The sequence below is a fragment of the Mus musculus genome, chromosome 4, assembly GCF_000001635.26.
Source record: "Mus musculus strain C57BL/6J chromosome 4, GRCm38.p6 C57BL/6J".
NCBI lineage: Eukaryota > Metazoa > Chordata > Mammalia > Rodentia > Muridae > Mus > Mus musculus.
In genome coordinates this window covers 78,220,524-78,242,164 of record NC_000070.6, presented here as the reverse complement: position 1 = coordinate 78,242,164, position 21,641 = coordinate 78,220,524, and the positions used below count along the sequence as shown (strand labels likewise).

At 37.8% G+C, this 21,641-nt stretch overlaps 1 pseudogene; it reads right to left on the bottom strand.

Moving 5' to 3' along the window:
• Positions 7,399 to 8,164, bottom strand: Gm11260 (predicted gene 11260; annotated as a pseudogene).

Sequence of the window (21,641 nt, the reverse complement as noted above, 5' to 3'; positions counted from 1 at the left end):
TACTTTTCAATGTGCTATAGAGATTCTAGGCCTTTCCTGCTCCTATAAATCAGCTTAAATGAGAAAGCTCCTATTAATGTGATTCAAGAGGGCAGGATCAAGCCCAAGCTAGAGATTCAATTTGGCAGTGCTGGTGTTAGAAGCATGAAAGATGCATAAATGCCTGTTTTGTGGATTGCCCTCCTGCACCTTCAGAAAGTCACCAACACAAGGTAGCACATATTGGGGGACTTCCTTCATGAAGCTCCTAAGGAGGAGAAGATCATGAGAAGCCAGAGCATTGTACTATAAAAGTGAAGCCTGGGTTTCAGTGGGTCTAGACTTCAAAATATCAGAAATATAGAACTTTGTAATATCTTCCAAGGAGAGCTGAACACAGGGAGTAGAATCAGCTCAAAAGTGAGACATAAGTTATAGAGAGCAAAGCTGAAGGAATGGAGACATTAAAAACTTTTGATATGAGAGATGAAGCTGCACAGTTTAGTATTTGCTCAATTGGGTGTGATCTTGCTTTGCTCCAGTATCTCTTCTGTTGGGGCCAGGGAATCACCACACAAACCACTCAAATACCAATCTCAGCCTAATAGTGGTAGTTAACTGAGTGCCCCACCCCAAGACTGATCCATCAGGGCCATGTTCAAGGCACGGGAGCTGAACAGAGACCTTGTGTCAAGATCTTATAAGGTCTTTTAAGCCTGAGATCTGCAAACATCTATTTCCAAGTTATTCCACCCATCAGCATTTAGGGATAGGTAGCTTTCTTATGAATATGTCTTGTTGTACACTTATCCTGCTCACATTGATTGGGACATTCAACTATGGTGGGGGACTGGCTTTGTCTCACATTCATGTCTACACTTGCCAACCTGAATGTCAGTTACCCATGTACATGTCTCTTTCCACCAAGTAGGATGTCAGCTCCCTGGGAGGTCTTAAAAATGTAAACTTACACAGCCCCTACTCAAAATGAAACTCTTATTGCAAATAGTTCCTTATATTGACCCAGGTGTCTCTCTTATGTTTGAGTCCATCCCAGAGGCATCTTATGAAAGTAAATACTATAAACACTTATACACACGTGCAGGAAGTACTACTGGTTGGTTGGTTCGAGTCTAAGCTTACTGTGGGTAATTACACAAAGCATTTCTACAACTTCTACTATGATTGGTTTCCTAGAGCACAGAACATATATGTAACAACTTGGGGATAAGAAAGTTTCCTAGTAACAACATGCACACAAACACACACACACACACACACACACACACACACATATAATGTGACATGTATTTATAATATTAGCAATAGCACAAAATGTCAGGCTAGACAAGTAACAGTTACCTAGGCATTAATACTCCATTTATATACTAAAATTTTACCATTTTTACCTAGGCCTTATCATCACATCTAGGCCTTACTATTTTATCTAAGCCTTAACATCATCAATATGCCCTATTCCAACTTTTTGGAATAGTACCATATATTCTTTGCCCTATACATTAGAATTATATGATTTTCTATTTTATTTTACAGTTGGATTAAATTTAAGAAATTACCTCTTTAATAGTCTCCCAGCCAAAAAAAGCCCAGGACCAGATGGGTTTAGTGCAGAGTTCTATCAGACCTTCAAAGAAGATCTAATTCCAGTTCTGCACAAACTATTTCACAAGATAGAAGTAGAAGGTACTCTACCCAACTCATTTTATGAAGCCACTATTACTCTGATACCTAAACCACAGAAAGATCCAACAAAGATAGAGAACTTCAGACCAATTTCTCTTATGAATATCGATGCAAAAATCCTTAATAAAATTCTCGCTAACCGAATCCAAGAACACATTAAAGAAATCATCCATCCTGACCAAGTAGGTTTTATTCCAGGAATGCAGGGATGGTTTAATATACGAAAATCCATCAATGTAATCCATTATATAAACAAACTCAAAGACAAAAACCACATGATCATCTCGTTAGATGCAGAAAAAGCATTTGACAAGATCCAACACCCATTCATGATAAAAGTTTTGGAAAGATCAGGAATTCAAGGCCCATACCTAAACATAATAAAAGCAATCTACAGCAAACCAGTAGCCAACATCAAAGTAAATGGAGAGAAGCTGGAAGCAATCCCACTAAAATCAGGGACTAGACAAGGCTGCCCACTTTCTCCCTACCTTTTCAACATAGTACTTGAAGTATTAGCCAGAGCAATTCGACAACAAAAGGAGATCAAGGGGATACAAATTGGAAAAGAGGAAGTCAAAATATCACTTTTTGCAGATGATATGATAGTATATATATAAGTGACCCTAAAAATTCCACCAGAGAACTCCTAAACCTGATAAACAGCTTTGGTGAAGTAGCTGGATATAAAATTAACTCAAACAAGTCAATGGCCTTTCTCTACACAAAGAATAAACAGGCTGAGAAAGAAATTAGGGAAACAACACCCTTCTCAATAGTCACAAATAATATAAAATATCTCGGCGTGACTCTAACTAAGGAAGTAAAAGATCTGTATGATAAAAACTTCAAGTCTCTGAAGAAAGAAATTAAAGAAGATCTCAGAAGATGGAAAGATCTCCCATGCTCATGGATTGGCAGGATCAACATTGTAAAAATGGCTATCTTGCCAAAAGCAATCTACAGATTCAATGCAATCCCCATCAAAATTCCAACTCAATTCTTCAACGAATTAGAAGGAGCAATTTGCAAATTCATCTGGAATAACAAAAAACCTAGGATAGCAAAAACTCTTCTCAAGGATAAAGGAACCTCTGGTGGAATCACCATGCCTGACCTAAAGCTTTACTACAGGGCAATTGTGATAAAAACTGCATGGTACTGGTATAGAGACAGACAAGTAGACCAATGGAATAGAATTGAAGACCCAGAAATGAACCCACACACCTATGGTCACTTGATCTTCGACAAGGGAGCTAAAACCATCCAGTGGAAGAAAGACAGCATTTTCAACAATTGGTGCTGGCACAACTGGTTGTTATCATGTAGAAGAATGCGAATCGATCCATACTTATCTCCTTGTACTAAGGTCAAATCTAAGTGGATCAAAGAACTTCACATAAAACCAGAGACACTGAAACTTATAGAGGAGAAAGTGGGGAAAAGCCTTGAAGATATGGGTACAGGGGAAAAATTCCTGAACAGAACAGCAATGGCTTGCTCTGTAAGATCGAGAATTGACAAATGGGACCTAATGAAACTCCAAAGTTTCTGCAAGGCAAAAGACACCGTCAATAAGACAAAGAGACCACCAACAGATTGGGAAAGGATCTTTACCTATCCTAAATCAGATAGGGGACTAATATCCAACATATATAAAGAACTCAAGAAGGTGGACTTCAGAAAATCAAATAACCCCATTAAAAAATGGGGCTCAGAACTGAACAAAGAATTCTCACCTGAGGAATACCGAATGGCAGAGAAGCACCTGAAAAAATGCTCAACATCCTTAATCATCAGGGAAATGCAAATCAAAACAACCCTGAGATTCCACCTCACACCAGTCAGAATGGCTAAGATCAAAAATTCAGGTGACAGCAGATGCTGGCGTGGATGTAGAGAAAGAGGAACACTCCTCCATTGTTGGTGGGATTGCAGGCTTGTACCACCACTATGGAAATCAGTCTGGCGGTTCCTCAGAAAACTGGATATAGTACTACTGGAGGATCCAGCAATACCTCTCCTGGGCATATATCCAGAAGATGCCCCAACTGGTAAGAAGGACACATGCTCCACTATGTTCATAGCAGCCTTATTTATAATAGCCAGAAGCTGGAAGGAACCCAGATGCCCCTCAACAGAGGAATGGATACAGAAAATGTGGTACATCTACACAATGGAGTACTACTCAGCTATTAAAAAGAATGAATTTATGAAATTCCTAGCCAAATGGATGGACCTGGAGGGCATCATCCTGAGTGAGGTAACACATTCACAAAGGAACTCACACAATATGTACTCACTGATAAGTGGATATTAGCCCAAAACCTAAGATACCCAAGATATAAGATACAATTTCCTAAACACATGAAACTCAAGAAAAATGAAGACTGACGTGTGAACACTATGCCCCTCCTTAGAAGTGGGAACAAAACACCCTTGGAAGGAGTTACAGAGACAAAGTTTGGAGCTGAGATAAAAGGATGGACCATGTAGACGCTACCATATCCGGGGATCCATCCCATAATCAGCTTCCAAATGCTGACACCATTGCATACACTAGCAAGATTATGCTGAAAGGACCCTGATATAGCTGTCTCTTGTCAGAGTATGCCTGGGCCTAGCAAACATAGAAGTGGATGCTCACAGTCGGCTATTGGATGGATCACATGGCCCCCAATGAAGGAGCTAGAGAAAGTACCAAAGAAGCTAAAGGGATCTGCAACCCTATAGGTGGAACAACATTATGAACTAACCAGTACCCCGGAGCTCTTGACTCTAGCTGCATATGCATCAAAAGATGGCCTAGTCGGCCATCACTGGAAAGAGAGGCCCATTGGACACGCAAACTTTATATGCCCCAGTACAGGGGAACGCCAGGGCCATAAAAGGGGAGTGGGTGGGTAGGGGAGAGGGGGTGGGTGGCTATGGGGGACTTTTGGTATAGCATTGCAAATGTAAATGAGCGAAATACCTAATAAAAAATGGAAAAAAAAAAGAAATTACCTCATATCTCACAGAGTTCAGATTTTGAAACAGTATTGAAAATTTGAAAAATATGGGAACTCTTGAAGTTGGACTAAGTGCATTTTATGTTTTAATATTATCATGAACCTATGAGGGCCAGGGAATGGAGTACAGTGGTTGGAATAAGACATGTCCTTTATAAAACGAAAACCAAAACCAAACAACAAAAAACACGTGTCTTTTACAATCTAGGGCTTTTAAATACATGGTCTCCTATTAGTTGTACTCTTTTGAGAAGGTTTAGGTAGGGCAGTCTTGCTGGAAGAAGTGTGTCACTGAGTGTGGGCATTGAGATGAAAAGTCTTAAATTACAACAGTTCCTGAACTCTCTTTCAGTTTTAGTTTGGAGATGTGAGCCCTTGGCTTCCTGCTATCATCCCTGCCCCTTGCTACCATGCTTCTCTGTCATGGGGGACTCTTAGCCCTCTAACTGTAAGTCCACTATACCCTTCCTTATAGTAACTGCCTGGGTCATGGTGTTTTAGCCACAACAACAAAAACGTAACTAATATACAGTTCTATGAAAATCCCAAGAGCTGCTCAATTAATATTCCTGAACTGTGTGGGAAAGTAATTATCTCCATCTCTAATAAATTAATATGCAAACAAAATAAAAGTGGCCAAATATGCTGGATAGTTTTATGACAACTTGATTACAAGCTAGAATTCTTGAAAAGGAGGAATCCTTAATTGGGAAAATACTTCCATAAGACCCAGCTGTAGGGCAGTTTCTTTTAATATTATTTTTTTAATTAGTGCTTGAAGGCAGAAAGCTCAGCCCTTCTGAGATGGGTGGTATCAGCCCTAGGCTGGTGGTCCTGAGTTCTATAAGGAAGCAGGTTGAACAAGCCACGGGAAGCAAGGCAGGTAAAGGCAGTAACACTGCTGAGGTCTCTGCATCAGCCCTTGCCTAATTTTCCCTATTGGAGTTTCTGTCCTGTTTTCCTTCAGTCATGGACTACAGTGTAAAATGTAAGGCAGTAAACCCTTTCCTCCCAAACTTCATTTTTGCTCATGGTGTCTGCAGCAATAGATACCCTAATTTAAACACTGTACAAGGCAATATTCTTTTGCACCAGAAGGCACCATTATTCTGGTTCTTAACAGGACAAAGGTAGTTCAATACATACTATATTGCAAACATGAACTATTGTGTAAAAGTAGATTAAGAAAATGTGGCATTTGCAAAGCTGAGGCAGGAGGGTTTACTGTTTTCCAATTAAAAAGAACTAAGGAAATCAATGAAAGGTATTTTGAACTCACTCTTTGAGTGAAACCAAGTGGCAGAGAGACTCTAAAATGGTGTTTCAGTGAAGCAAAAACATGGAGTACATGAGTAATGAGCATGTGCAAAGGAAGCAGTCAGGACAAAGAGTGGCCAAGCTTCACAGTCCTGCCACTGGGCAAAGAGGGAAGGAGTTATGAGTCAGGGCTTTAATCATTCACCCCACCTGTGTTTATTCTGTGAGTCATTTTCCGTAATTTCGTTTTTCTGACCTTAGGAATGAAGAGAAAATGAATGAAATGAGTAAAAAAAAATTAAATAGCTTGGGGATAAAGAATAGACATAACCTATTTATTGTACATGCAAATCAAGGTAAACTCTTCTTCCCTTATCCTGATTTAATGATGGACTCTGGTCTCTTACATGCCTACATAGTTTATTTTCTTTGATGTCAGCATGTACGCCTCAGTTACCAGTGCTCTATTTTCAAGCTTGTTTTAATTGCATTTTAGTAGCTAGCAATTCATGTACTGCTAATGACAACAACAACAACAACAACAACCCAAAACAAAACAAAACAAAAAACAAAACAGAATCACCTTTAAAAAATATAGCCACAGTGAATGAGGTAATTAGGTCAGTCTGTCAGTCACAGGCTGCTTCTCAGGGGAGGAGTTGTGTATTATATTCTCAAATTATTTTCAGCTTCAAAATATTATGAAGTGATGACTCAAGATAAATGACTTGGCACATTGAAATACTAGTCGTGCCTTGTCTGTTATTCATGAGTAACACATTCCAGTTAATCTCTTTCCCAAAGTACACGTTCTTTAAATGCTTTCTCTTTTGAGTATTTCTTTTTACAAAGTGCTACAGAATTTTATTCAGTACTAAAAATTAGTAAAAGGTACTAAAACTTGCGAGTTACAACATATAAGTAAATTTCTATTATAATAAATTGACATTCTGTATTAATAGCATATAACAAAATATTTATTCATAGGCTCAAAGGTTTGTGCTTTGTCTAGGGGTCAATTTTGATTGATAATTTACATTTATAGAGATGGCCGCCACAATCAGGTATACAGGCACTTAGTTGTGTTTAAATTCCAACTTTGCCTGTAATCTCAGTACTCTAGACACCGAGGCAGGATTAGTAGTTTGAAACCAACCTGGGCTACACAGGTCTGTCTCAAGTGCAGACAGACACACAGAAGCTACATAGGATCTGTGTCAAATATAGACAGACAGATGGAAAGACAGACTGACACAGATATACACACACAAGTCTAGAGAGTACAATTAATCACACTGTACCCCTTGATAGACAGATTGCTGGCAACTTGCCCCCACCAAGGTCAGAGTGATTTTCATAACACAGGCTTGTCTCCATAGCTGCCCAGCTCTAACCACGAAAGGCCTACTTTGGAAAATAACCTTGACAATAGTACCAATTCTTATAAAAAGTTAACAACTTTGGGTACTTTAGTTTTAGCTGTCTGCAGTTTGGGCACATCCAGAATGTCCTCATAGTCTGCATTCATTCCTTTTGCCCAGCAATCAACTGTGATGCTCCCATCTGAATTCTGATTTTCAGGTCAATCTTCTTAAAATGTCCCACAGAGCCAAAGAGTTTACAGATGCCACCATCAGCATAGCATCCCTTGATATTATCAGAACAGAACCTAGACAGGTATCCCAACATTTTTCAAAATGAAATTTACCATGTTCAGGGTCTGTGCTACCTCTGTACTTCATGATCCCATGGACCAGCAGTGGTAACAAACACCAATGCCCATGTCTTGACTTTCTAGTGCAGCTGGGCAATCAGAAATTCCACAGCCAGGTTTTCTAAGATGGTAATATATCAGTGTCATTTTCTTTGCTGCTTGTCTTTTTAACTGTCTTGGTTCCCATCAGCTGTCCTTCTTTATGGTCTCTGAAATTTCTTCCCTTACTTCCTGTCTATCTGCAACTATCAGCTCTCCATTGTGAAGTGTCTGTGAGCTCTGTTTCAAGTGTCCCATGAATCCATTCACATCTTCATTCAAGTACTCTCTTTTCTTTTTGTTCGTTTTACGTTTTGCTTGGGGTGCATCGTTTTTTAAGGGACAGCCCACTGATTTGACATTGCTTATGATTTGGAAGGCTTACTTTGCGCTCTCTCAGTCTGCTTCCCATGATGCCTTCCCATGTTGTTTCCACCAAGGGTTTCTTAATATTTGAAGTAACTCTATCCCGTCTGTCACAGTTGTATCAGAGGTGCTTTACCAATCCAGTCTGAATGCTCCAAAGCAGCTGAGACAATGGGCCCTCTAGCATTTTCTTTATGCCTAGTCGTGATCCTGCTCTGAGATAAATCCAACACATAACCTTCAATAAATAGAGTAATAATTTAGATTTAGGTTGGTAACCTAGAAACTTCCCCCTTTCATGCCATTTTGTGCATGTTGGGTTTTCTCTAAATTTGCTTCCTTAGATATTTAATGTAGTTTATAAACATATGTGTTAACACATGCGCATGTATTAGTAAAAGACATCATTGCTATGGCCACTGAAAGGGATTTTGTTTTCTCTGCTATTGTCTATGTAGAGGATTAAAGGTACAGTTAGTTAAACTAAATTATGTCTAGTTCTCCTCCTACATGAGTAGGACTCTGTGGCTTTCCTAATTCCTTTTCTTAGCTGGAGTTACTTAACTCTTACCTAAATAAAATGTTGAGCTCCAGTCACCTAAAAGTGTTTTACATTTTTTCTAGACTGTCACATTTCATTTGTAATTTATATCTAGTTATAATTCACCAATTTCTTACTATTAAAATGTCAAAGGTAAGTCTCTGCCTTAAAGGTGTCTGTTTGGTTGGTTGGTTATGGAATGTGATGTTTGAGTATATTAGGTCTAGAATTGCCTTGGAGATTTTGGCATGTACATTGGCTTCATATGGGTTTTTCCCCCTTCATTCTTACCAGTGACATTCATTATAAAGGGCATCCTATTTATGTCCCAGATAAAGGGACCAGAAAAGGTCAAGGATGGCATTACAACTAATAGTTCTGTTCTGCAAATATTTTCAGTACACCCCCACAGACACACTCCCTCAGCAGCTGACTCTTCTACCTAATTGTTCATTCCAATCAACACAGGAATCAGGAAGAGGAAGCAATAGATCCAAGAACATTTTTTTCTAAGAGAACTCTAAAGTTAATAACAAGGTTTAAAATGGGTAATAGCCAGTTTTTTCAAAGCATGTACTGCAAATGTTGCCACTGCTAAGGGAACTGGAGAAGAACAACTCCTGATATCCAAAGGTTGGCCACAAACAACCCAACCCAAACTTGTTTCTTTTGCATGTTATTTTTTTTCCCATGTACATGGTGATGCTTCTGGTGCCTGAGTTCTGTGATGCAGAATTCTGAGCTCAGAGGAACAGTAGAGCACATATAACACTGAAATGGAATAATGATAATGATGTTGTTTCCTAATAGAAAAGAAACGTTTTTGTTTGTTTGTTTGTTTGTTTGGCAGAGTTTTGTTTTTCTTGTTATTTTTAATCTTGTGTTTAGCATTGTAAAGTTCATAAATAGCTCTAGAATTTTCCCAGTAAAGCTGGTGTTCATCATAGTACTTGATGCTCTAGGAATATTATTATGAGCTCTCTGACATGTGAGGAATTGGGTCTTCATAGAGATACAGTGATGGTGGTCACTGCTTAAACTGTACAAAGCAAAACCGGTCATAGTCATACTCAGAGCAATGTCTTTGTTGGCCCCCAGCTGTGTCGTCACTTACTATTAACAGTAGGCATCCAACTTCTTTCCTGCCTCTCTACTAACCACTCACCCTTGTCTCTGAATGCCAGAATACTCTTAACATTTTGTCAACTTGTGGAATGCTTGCTGGTAAGAACTCTCCTGTTTAGGATCACCCCTTCTCAACATATTTATTCTGTTTATTTGGTGTTATTTTAATTTTTGTTGAGGTAAGGTTTATGTTGTTTCCCGCTTAAGGTTTCTGGTTGTCTATGGTTTAAGGACGTGGCAATTTTAAGGTTAAAGGACATTAGTTTATTCTGGGCCACATACATCATCGAGAAGGCCTGTGCATGTAGATAAGTGTCCTGCTGTCAAACAGGAAGCCACAGAGATGAAAATGGGGAGATCATACCATTCCACAGTAAAATTTAAGGTAAATCATTCAGTCAATCAAAGACCTCACACTAGGCCTCGCCATTATGATTTTTGAGAACTCTATGTATTAGTGTATTTTGAGACTCTTGATTTAGTCTTGAATCACAGGCAACACCCTAAGAACATGCCATTGCTCCACAAAACTTAGTAAGATGTACCTTGAACCAGTAAGAAGAATAAAAGTTCAAGCTGCAATGAAAGTATGGAAGTGTCAGCTTGGAATACATCTGAAATACAAATGCTTCCTGTTTTCTCCACAAATATAAAAACTTCTATTCTGAGGAATGGTTTATATGTTTTTGAATCGTTTGCCAAAGAAGTCACAGGGAATCTCCTTTGTCATCACAGCCTATCGCCAATGTTATTCTCGACACGTTGATAAATCCCTATAGCTAAAGACACCATTTACTGCTGTCATTGAACATAGAGAAGACATACAGCAGGTACCTACAAGAAGTTTCAACCCTACTGACTAGTGCGCAAGGCCCTTGAAGGTACTCTTCACACTACAGTAGTCACCAATACCATCCAGATATTAATGCTGGGACCTACAACTGAAAACTGATTGCAAGATATACTGGTAGAGAAGTGCCACAAATGTTATGGAAAGAACAAAACATTTTTTTTTTGATGGGATTTCAAGTTTTCTCCATGATCTCATGGAACCCATACTTGTTAGTTAAAGTAATCAAGAATCTGAAGCTAGATAGTTCATGGGCTTGGGGGAAAACGATACCAGAGTTCTGATAAATGAACATAGCAATAAAATGATTCCTAATGACAAGTGCTGCGTTTAGCAGTGCCCTGCTCGAACTACATTAGAGAAGCATCTTCTTGCAGTCTTGGTAACTTACACAGCAATCCACAATTGGACAACAGGCAGAAAGAGAGAGACTTTGAAACACTCATCTCTAAATGGGATTTTTCATTAAAACACTTTCCCGAAGACTCAGGTATCTCTGAAGAAATTGAGCTGTGAAGAATGTAAGAGTCAGAGCTGACATATGACTGCAAGGAAACTGTCTTCCAGACACAACAGGACTGATGCACACATGTAGTGTAGGTATAATATAGTATAATGTATAAAACATAAGTTTTATATATATGTATAAATTTTATATATTTCATTTTTCTCCTTTGTCTACAGGTAAAAATCATACAATAAAAGGTATGGTAGCATACACAAAACCTGCACAGTTTCAAGATATATTGGGTTCTGAAGCTGAGACATGTAAGGGAACACGAAGCCCTTTCTCTAACCAAAATCTATTTGTTATTGATAACCACTGGCAAAGAGTCAATGGGCTTTCTTCATGGAATGTCACTGGGTGTATCAGTCAGACCATGACTCATGCATGCATTGTGCCCTCAAGTAAGATTAACACAAAAGGTCATGTTTTTGTTTGTTTGTGGGGTGTGTGAGTGTGTGAGTGTGTGTGTAAACCTTTTCTGTTAAGGCTTTTTTGTTTTATTTTATTTTATTTTATTTTATTTTATTTTATTTGGTACTGTTTGTCAGTTGTTTGTGTGTGTTGTTTTCATTTTAGTGTTTTTATGGTATTTTGGTTTGTTTTTTGAAAGAGAAAAAACATAAATATTGGTACGCAGATGGACCCCATCTAGAAGAAATGGAAGAAAGGAAAAACCATTATCAAAATATATTCTATGAACATAATTTAAAGAAAAAAGAAAGAAACCTAACTTTCAATCAGATTGAAATTGGGGCCTATTGATCTGACTGCTCTACAAATCCATACTTATTTTTTCCCCACAGAACTTTTAATTCATAGCCTCTTTACTGTTTTTAAAATTCTCAAATTCTTGAAATTAAGGATGTTTTGGATTCAGCTGTAATCCCTGGCACATTTTCAGATGTTTTCCTTTTCCTGGGTTTGTCATTTTAGAATGAGACATGCTCAAAGTATATCATATATTTGCATGTAAATGGTCTTTATTTACATTTTAAAAATATTTATCCCATTTTATTTCACATTGTCTCTTTGTGGACTTCTTTCAAGACAGCTATTGAAAGTGTACCAAGAACTAATCCATCAAAATTTAATTGTTTCAGAGAAATGCCAAATTCCCTGGAATCTGTACCCTTCTACCCCTCACTTTTTACACTAATTGCATAATACATTTGTCACAGATTGCAGTGTTAAGATTTTTGCAATTTAAAAATACCTGTTTGACTAAGGATCATTTAGTTGAACAAAGTTAAATTCAGTGGTTCTTACAAATTAATTAAGTCTCCATACTTTATTTGAATTAAAGTAAGAAAACAGATTTTAGGACACACGCATACATATTTTGGCCTTTTGGTGTGTGGTCTTTACTTGTAGATAAAGAAGAAAAGTGAAATATATAAAAGTCATATATACAAATTTAAATATATTACATATATAATGTACAGATTACATATATACACACATGCATCTACATATAGATATACATATAGATATATCATATACTTATTCATATATATGGCATTGCAATGTGAGAACTAACTGGAAAATTATATCTCATATCTCTCAGATATGTCCGTCCTGTGTCTTGTGCACTTACTTCCTTCAGCTAATGCATTTCTAAATAGTTTTCCCTGGTTTAATTCCATGTGATTTGAGCTTGAAAATACAACTTCAGCCTATATTTTGGTGGTTTATTTAATGGAGTTCTTGAAAGATAGAAGGTAGTTTGGGAAGAGCTGCTCTGATTTCCCATCGATCACCTTAGGCTCTTCACATAACCAAATGGAAATATATCATAAATGGTGCAAATAAGTGTTGTTTAGTGACAGACTTCAGCAAAAAGTCCTTTAAAAACAGAGCTTTGGACTGACAGATATCCAAATTCATCCTCTTTGAATTCTTAAATTATAGTGTCATAAAATGATTAAGTGTCACTAAAGGAAACCAAAGCAATGGAATCTATCCACCTTCTTTACCCTGACACAATTCAAGCTCCTTATATTACTGCATACTCACTATGAATCTCATATCTTATCCCCCAATATGCTTCTGTAATGACATTACTTTTAGACTCATTTTGGTAAGAAAACCTGAAGTGTATGTGTTTTATATGTTTTAAGAGGAGAAATTACATGCACACGCGCGCACGCGTGCGTGCGTGCGTGTGTGTGTGTGTGTGTGTGTGTAGAGAGAGAGAAGCAAATGCACTTCTAAAGAAATTGATATATTAATCACAAATTAAATAACTGAAAAATGAAATATGTGGGGTTTGAAAATAGGACTTTGTCCTGAGCCCTGCCAAGTAATCTTCATATGTCATTGTCTCTCTTAGCTGATGCTAAGGGAAACATACCTTTCACTAAAGTTGGTTACTTAGGACTGTGTTCAGAAAATCAAGTTGTCATTGCTGACTCACATGTCAAATGAGAACAAGTTGCTAATCTCATTAAACAATACATGGGCTGTGTTATTGCTACTGTTAAATGTTATCAGTCCTGAGATACTCTGTTTTACTTCTTTGGCGTTTTAGTCCACAGTCTTTGCTTGAATACAGTAAGATAAGAAAAAGAAAGAAAGAACAAAAGAAAGAAAGAAAGAAAGAAAGAAAGAAAGAAAGAAAGAAAGATTGATTGAATAAATGTCAGAGCCTCTCCAAAAAGTAAAATAAAACCTGAAATTCTATGTTCAGAAAACTGAGGTTACGGTGACTAAAGGTTATTTAAAGCTGAAAGGCTCCTTGGTGGTCTATGTGATAGAGTTTGGTGGTCTCTTTCTCTCTGTCTCTCTGTCTCTGTCTCTGTCTCTCTGTCTCTCTCTCTCTCTCTCTCTCTCTGTCTCTCTCTCTCTCTGTCTCTCTCTCTCCCTGTAGATTCTCCCTATCTATATCTATATTTGTGTGTGTGTGTGTGTTTGTATCTTTTTTTAATGACAAAAAAAAAAGTTTAGACCACTAACTCCATTTAGAAAACTGAATACTTGTAAGAGGAAAATTTAGTTCCTTGTTTCGGGACTCCTTTATCATGAAGAAGTGTTACCTCAAAGAGGATCTTATTTCCAGAAAAAACAAAAACAAAAAACAAAAAACAAAAACAAACCAAAAAACTCCAGAAAGAAAACAGAGAAAAAGAGATAAAACCCTGTCCTCTTACAGCAGTGGCTTTATGAAGAGATTTCCATGTTTAAGTGTAGGTAGGAAAAGTGGAGCAATAGATTTCTCCTATACTTTACAACTTATTTTTTCAAACTGGACTGTTAATTCTGACAATTCTATTCATGGCATTTACTTTGAAAAAAATATAATTGAATCTTTGAAGGATTGTAATGGAGTCTAATTTAAAATCATTTATCTGAACTCAGAAAATCAACATGCTTTTACAAAACATTTAAAAATCACATATTTGAACTTCCTTGAACCATTATTCTTCTGTGTTCATTTTGTCCCTTTATGGAGTAAGAACAATTTTGGTATGTGAGCATATTGTATGAGTGAATCTTTACAAATTTTATTGTAGGAAGAATATTTTCAGATACTTGGGAATACTTAAGACTTCTAAAATTTTAGTTTTTTAAAACTTTTCAGAAAGGATAAAATATTAATTTGCCAATTTCATTTAATTTGGCAATGTGAAACATACTTAAGGTATTATATAGTCTTCTTAGAATAAGGTGGAAATGGCTATTTTATTTAACTCCATTTTATAAGTTTTTATTTCCCCTGTAAGTCTCCAGAAAATGGACTATGAGAGCCATAAGTTTTGTTTTAAATAAGTGGGCATTTTACATATGTAGCCAGATAAAGTAGAAGAATAATTAGAAAGAGATACAGGGCAGAATTTTATCAAATAAGTCACCTGCAGCATTCAGCAGATCACATCAGAGGAAGCTGTGATGATCTAGCTAACTGAGATTTCTAAACTTGGACACTGTCCCTTTGGGTGAAGCTTCCAAGCAAAATAACAAATTACAGAAGAGGTAACAACATCCAACAGGTGACTTGCAATTATCCAGAAGATGCCAAAAGGGGAAGTTGAGGCTGCCAGCTGAGTTCCCAACTTTGTATTCTCCATCCTCCTGGATGAGCTGCTCACAACTGAACTTCTGGGTTCTCCTTCCCATTGCAGACACTTTATATAATTGGCTAAAATTAGTATATGTTGTTGGAAATAGTTTTCCTCCCAGCTGTTTTCTATGATACAATGATTTTACTCAGGAGTTCTTCAACGGTTTAAAGTCTTTCACTTCCTTTCAAGAATTGGTGGGTGGGAGGGAGCTTCTTCTCAGACAAGGTGCCTTGGAAAAACCTTGACATAAAAACATTTGAGTCAGATGTCTTCAAAGCCAGTTTCCCATAATGTCTTTTGCACAGTTCTACTTAAACTCCATTAAAGCCACATATACACAACTGGACACATCTGTTGCACCTTAATTAACATGGTTTCAAGGGCAAATTTTTGTCTTTAACTATTTCTCTAAATTTTATTAGAATGCAAAGCAATGATTTTCATTATGACATTTGAGCACAAAGCCTGATTTTATTGATCCTCTTTCCCTGGCTCCTGACCTTTCATTGGCCCCATGTCACAACTGCCCCTAGTCCTTATTTTGCTATCCTGCTGTATGCATTTCTTGCCCTATGTTCCCCATCTTCCCCTCTTATGATTCCCCTTTTCTAGTATTACGACTTATAATCTTACATCATCTGGACATAAATAGAAACACACATTTAAAAACTAAAATCTATACTCTATATAAGAGAAAACACATGACATTTGTCTATCTGAATTTGGGTTACTGCACATAATAATGTAAAACTGTTTTCTAGAAAACGCATCTTAAGCACAACTTGGTGTTCAGCTGCAATTCTCTGCATTAGGGTCCCAGGTTTCAGATAAATTTTCCTAATTATAAAATTCTACTGTTACTCATTTCCCAATTTCCCCAAATTTGATTTTCATCTGTTAAATTTTGTGTGGCATACCCCTTCTCAGAAGCATAATGTGTTTTCATAATATAGTTTGTTCTTAACATTTGAGAATTCTATGAGAACTTCATGTGCATCATTTTCAGTCCTCCTATTTGTTTACCTAAACTCTCAGCCTTCCCCTTTTTAACTGAGAACCTCTTCAACTCTTCACTCACACACACATACATACACACGCACACATTTATTATTACCGTACATTTAAAGTGTTGAATCCTTAGGTCTGGATAACCTTTTAAAACATATCAGAGGACTCATCTCTATAGAAAACTAGTTCTATTATTATCATCAAACATTAGCTGCTGAAGCACTTTATCTAACAGGAAGGCTTCACCTATGTCAGCATGTTAACTGGTGTTACCGTTGTGCAAGTCATGTTTAAATGGTCATATTCTTTTTGAGATTTCATGGGCTCAGCTTCTCTTTCATACATCCAGGACATTATCTCCCAGTAGACTTCCTGGCACAGTGGCTGTTACATCTTTCTGTCCTGTTCTTTAAGCTTAAGGCACCAGGATTGTGTTGTAGGTGCAAACTGGATTTGGGCATCCTACACTGTTGTTTTCTAAATTTTGCTCAGTTTTTGCTTTCTGTAATGATCTCTATTGCAAATAGAGGCTTTATTGATGAGTGGTGAGAGCTACACTTATTTTGGGTATTAGGATAAGGACTCAGAATACATTTAATACATTTAAGAGATCAGCAGTACCACCTCACCAGTCACAGACTTAAAGAATCAAATATGAATTCCATCCTATTAAGTGGGCATTAAGACAGCTATTGATTGCTCCCTATATATAAGTGCCACTATTCCACATTTGGGGATATCTTGTTCTTCTTAGACAATATAGCTGGGGAAGAGTGGTATTTTTTTTCCTTGGCAGTCTACATAGAACATTCAGATACTATAATATCTACACCTCAAGGAGAAGGTTTTAAGGTCATCTCTGTTGTGTCTAGTGTGTGTGGTATCATCAGCAAGAGTCTTACCTTCAAGTTCTGGAAAATCATCAAGGACAATGACAATAGCATATGTAAATTTGGGAGTATCTTCAACTTCCTTGAACAAGAAATCTAGAGAGTTTCCCTTGATAGGCACTTGATGTTTTATCACAGGCTAGGCTCCTGGGTTATAACGTTATCATATATATCTATTGAGCAAGAAATAATCATAAAGTATGTTTTCCTATGACCTGTTTTATTTGTTAGTGTTAATTAATCCTCCTCACAGCATCCTTCCTTCCTAGAATAAATTCTACTTCAATTTTCTTCATCTACCCCTCATAGAACTTCTGCCCAATACTCTTAATAATGGGATGCCAACACTGTCTTCTTGGCTTGCTTTCTGTTCAATTTTGAATATTACTTAAGATAACTCCTTCTGCATTTCTCCTGGTACTTTAAAAATTGGTTTACTTTCATTATCTTCAAATGGGATGTCTTTTATCTGAACCTACAAATTTTTCTTGCTTTTCTAACTCACCAAACCTTCCTATCCCCTACAGTAAAAGGAGGCATGAAGACAGTCTCTCTGTCTCTCTGTCTCTCTGTCTCTCTGTCTCTCTCTCTCTGTCTCTCTCTATTTCTCTCTGCCTCTCTCTCTTTCTCTCTCTCTACTTCATGGCTTTTGCAGTTTCCTTGATAGACTTATTTCTACTCCTGGCTTCTGAAAAAAAAAACTCACATTATGGGTGTTTTTTCCAGACTAGTTCCCATCACATTTTTTTTCTTTATCACTGAGTTGTAACATCAAGGGCCAAAACAATGAAATTGGTAAGATATTAGCTTAGGCCATTTCTTGCATTTGGTTATAATATGCAGAGACCACCTCTAGTGGATAGCCATGGCCTCCAGTTGATGGACAGGGCCACCCATGCATCTCAAAAAGAAATGTTCCTGTCTAAAGGAAATACAGGGACAAAAAAATGGAATAGGCACTGAAGAAAAGGCTATTCAGAGACCTCTCCACCTCGGGATTCACCCCATCTGCAGACACCAAACCCCAACACTATTGCTGATGCCAAGGAACTCTTGCAGACAGGAACTTGGTATGGCTGTTCCCTGAGAGGTTCTAGCAGCACATGACAATACAGATGCAGATACTCACAGGCATCCATCAGACTGAGCCTGGTGACCCCAGTGGAGGAGCTAGGGTAAAGACTAAAAAGCTGAAGGGAATTGCAACACTATATGAAGAACAGCATCAATTAACTGAACCACCCAGAGTTCCTGGGGACAAACCATCAACCAAAGAGTATACAGGGAGGGAACCATGACTCCAGATAAATGTGTAGTAGAGGATGGCCTTACCTGATATCAATGGGAGAGGAGGCCCTTGGTCATGTGGAGGCTTGATGCCCCAGCATAGGGGATGCTAGAGTGGTGAGGCAGGAGTGAGTGAGTGGGTGGAGAAGCACCCTCATAGAGGCAAAGGGGAGGGGAGAGACAGGGGATGGGATGAGGGGTCTGTGGAGGGATAACCAGAAAGGGGTATGTCCTTTGAAATGTAAATTAATAAAATGATTAATAAAATGCTTGGAAACTTTAATGGATTGTTTAAAATATTTATTTTATGCTTATAAATGATTTCTATATTGTTGAGTATAAGTGGCATTTGCATATATGCTCCACATGAAGGTCAAAAGAGGGCATTAGACCCACAGAAACTGGAGTTAGAGCTGGAGGTCTGTAGAGAAATTTTAATCTAGCAACACAGCTACTCTGGCTGGCATACAGACATACCTTTAGTACACACCTTAATCCTAAACAATGCTTATAAATTTAGTTTATAGACAGAAGCAGTCATGTTTGAAAGTGACATCTAATTAATCGTCAAATTGACAAATCAGAAAGACTTGGCAGAATAAGTCAGAGGTAGGATATGCTTAACTCTCAGGAGAACAGCCCGGGGGGGAAGGGGAGCAGGGGGGAAGGGGACAGAAAAGTTGCTGAAGTCACTGCAGTGAGTGCAGTGGAGTTGAATTCCTTCATGAGTTCATGTAGCTCTGTGCAAATCACCAGGGCAGTTGAAGTCAGAGAATAAGAAGGAGACAGAAGATTAGAGTATATTGCCAGAGTTAGAGGCCAAGCAAAGCAGTTTCAGTCAGAAGCTGAGAAAAGTTAGATTGAATCAGTCAGCTTGGATAAGAGTTTGAGCCAGAATCACTGAGTTGAGCCAGCCACCTAGAGTTCAAAAAGATCTAGAAAGCGTAAGCTTACTTAGCAGTAAGACCCTGAGACAACAATTGCATCATGTGAATAAAGGATACTTTACAATTGTGATCCATGAGATCTATGCTAGGAATTGAACCCAACTATTCTAGAAAAGCAGTCAGTATTCTTTAACTACTGAATCATTTATGCAGCCATTTATCCATTTATCTGTTTAAGGGTTTCTTTCATTTGGTGTTTCATTAGTTTCACCAGTTTTCAGCAGTCGAGGAATTTATTTCTCTTGTAAGCATCTAGACATTGATGAAGCATCTGTGTTAAAGTGTTGGTTCAAAAATAGAGGTGAATTTTACTAAATGTTACAGTTTAAATCTAATTATATGTTCCCAGACTTCTGAATTGCTTGTTTGCAGGCATTGGCATTTAGCTTCTGGTGTCTTCTGAATAAGCTTCATCAATTTTGCATAAAATAAAATTCCACACATGTGTTTTGGTTCAATTCATAAAATGTGAATTCTTTATTTTTTTTCAATTTTTATTAGATATTTTCTTCATTTACATTTCAAATGCTATTCCTAAAGTCCCCTATACCCTCCGCCCACCCTGCTCCCCTACCCACCACTTCTTGGCCCTGACATTCCCCTGTACTGAGGCATATAAAGTTTGCAAGACAAAGGGGCCTCTCTTCCCAATGATGGCTGACTAGGCCATCTTCTGCTACATATGCAGCTAGAGACAGGAGCTCTGGGGTTCCTGGTTAGTTTATCTTGTTGTTCCATCTGTAGGGTTGCAGACACCTTCAGCTCCTTGGGTACTTTCTCTAGCTCCTCCATTGGTGAATTCCTTCTTATTTTACAGGTTATCTTCACACAGAACATGATGGACCTGTATTGCTTCCCATGATATGGACTGCAGGGTAAGAAAACAAAGCCCAGCCTGCCTATTGTTCCATGTGCAAATGTTTCCCTAGGTGTTTCATAATTATTGTTTTTCACAAGACTCAACAAGTGAGAGTGAGGTAAAATTTTTGGAAATAGAAGTAACCCAAATACAAGCTTGATTATATATAATTTGACATTTGTTCAGAATCAGCACTTTTCTGCCATGGAACAAAAGTTAAGGGGATTTTACTGCTTTATGCCAGAGCAATAAAACTCCAAGTTTGTTAACCTTTTAATATTTATACCCCTAATTTTTGAAAACCAGTATTACACTTACCACAGAATATTTTTAAATGTATATTATTTAGATACAATTTAATTTAAGTAATATAGGTCTCTTAGTTAGGGTTTCTATTCCTGCACAACATCATGACCAAGGTGCAAGTTGGGGAGGGAAGGGTTTATTCAGTTTATACTTCTACATTGCTGTTCATCACCAAAGGAAGTCAGGACAGGAACTCATACGGGGTGGAACTTGGAGGCAGGAGTGGATGCAGAAGCCCTGGAGGAATAGTGCTTACTGACTTGCTTCCTCTGGATTGCTCAGCTTGCTTTCTTATAGAACCCAGGGATGGCACCACACTCAATGGGCCTACTGTCTTGATCACTAATTGAGAAAATGCCTTACAGCTGGATCTCATAGAGGCTTTTTCTCAAGGGAGGCTCCTTTCCCTGTGATAACTCCAAATTGTGTCAAGTTGACACACAAAACCAGCCAATACAATAGGTTACTAAAGTATTGCTAAATTATAATTTAGGAATATAATGCATAAAATTATAAAGGTCAATGCATGTAACATACAGGAAACATATTTGTGATGGGTAGATAAAAATGGCATTGATATATTGTTAACATCATTTTATAAACTGTTTAACTTCTGTGAGGCCTCCTGGTTTCTATATAGATGAGAGTAGCCCCATCCATATGAATGTATGTGTATGTCACTCCTTCCTCAGTTTTGAGCCTCACATAGTAGGCCTTTGTAAGTCCAAAGTAGTAATGGGTTGAGAAAGAAATAATTACCCAAAACTCCATTTCAGTATCTCATTGTAATCTATTCAAAAGAAGAGTGAAGAAGCCCTGAGTTATTTTCCCCAGTGAGACTTCACAAAACAGTATTTTCTTTCCTGTGTGGCTTTTCCACAGCTTGAGGTCACTTGGAAGATCATCCTTTAATAAATGTCTTAAATCTTATCTCAGTCTCCCTCACATCTCCCCTCCCCTCTGATTCTGATTCTCCCCTCCCTTCCAGCATTTGTAGCTGTCCCTTTTACTACAAAACAAATGGCAGAGAAACAGCACAGGGATGGACTTGAAGGCTGCAGGGCAGACATAAGAGAGGAGCAAAGAAATGGCAGTCCTGTGTGAAGAGGACTCTGCCCAAAGCCCATTACTTCATCAAGTTTTCTAGGTGATTATTATTTTTTTTTTTGAGGAAACTTTTTTTCTCCACTTT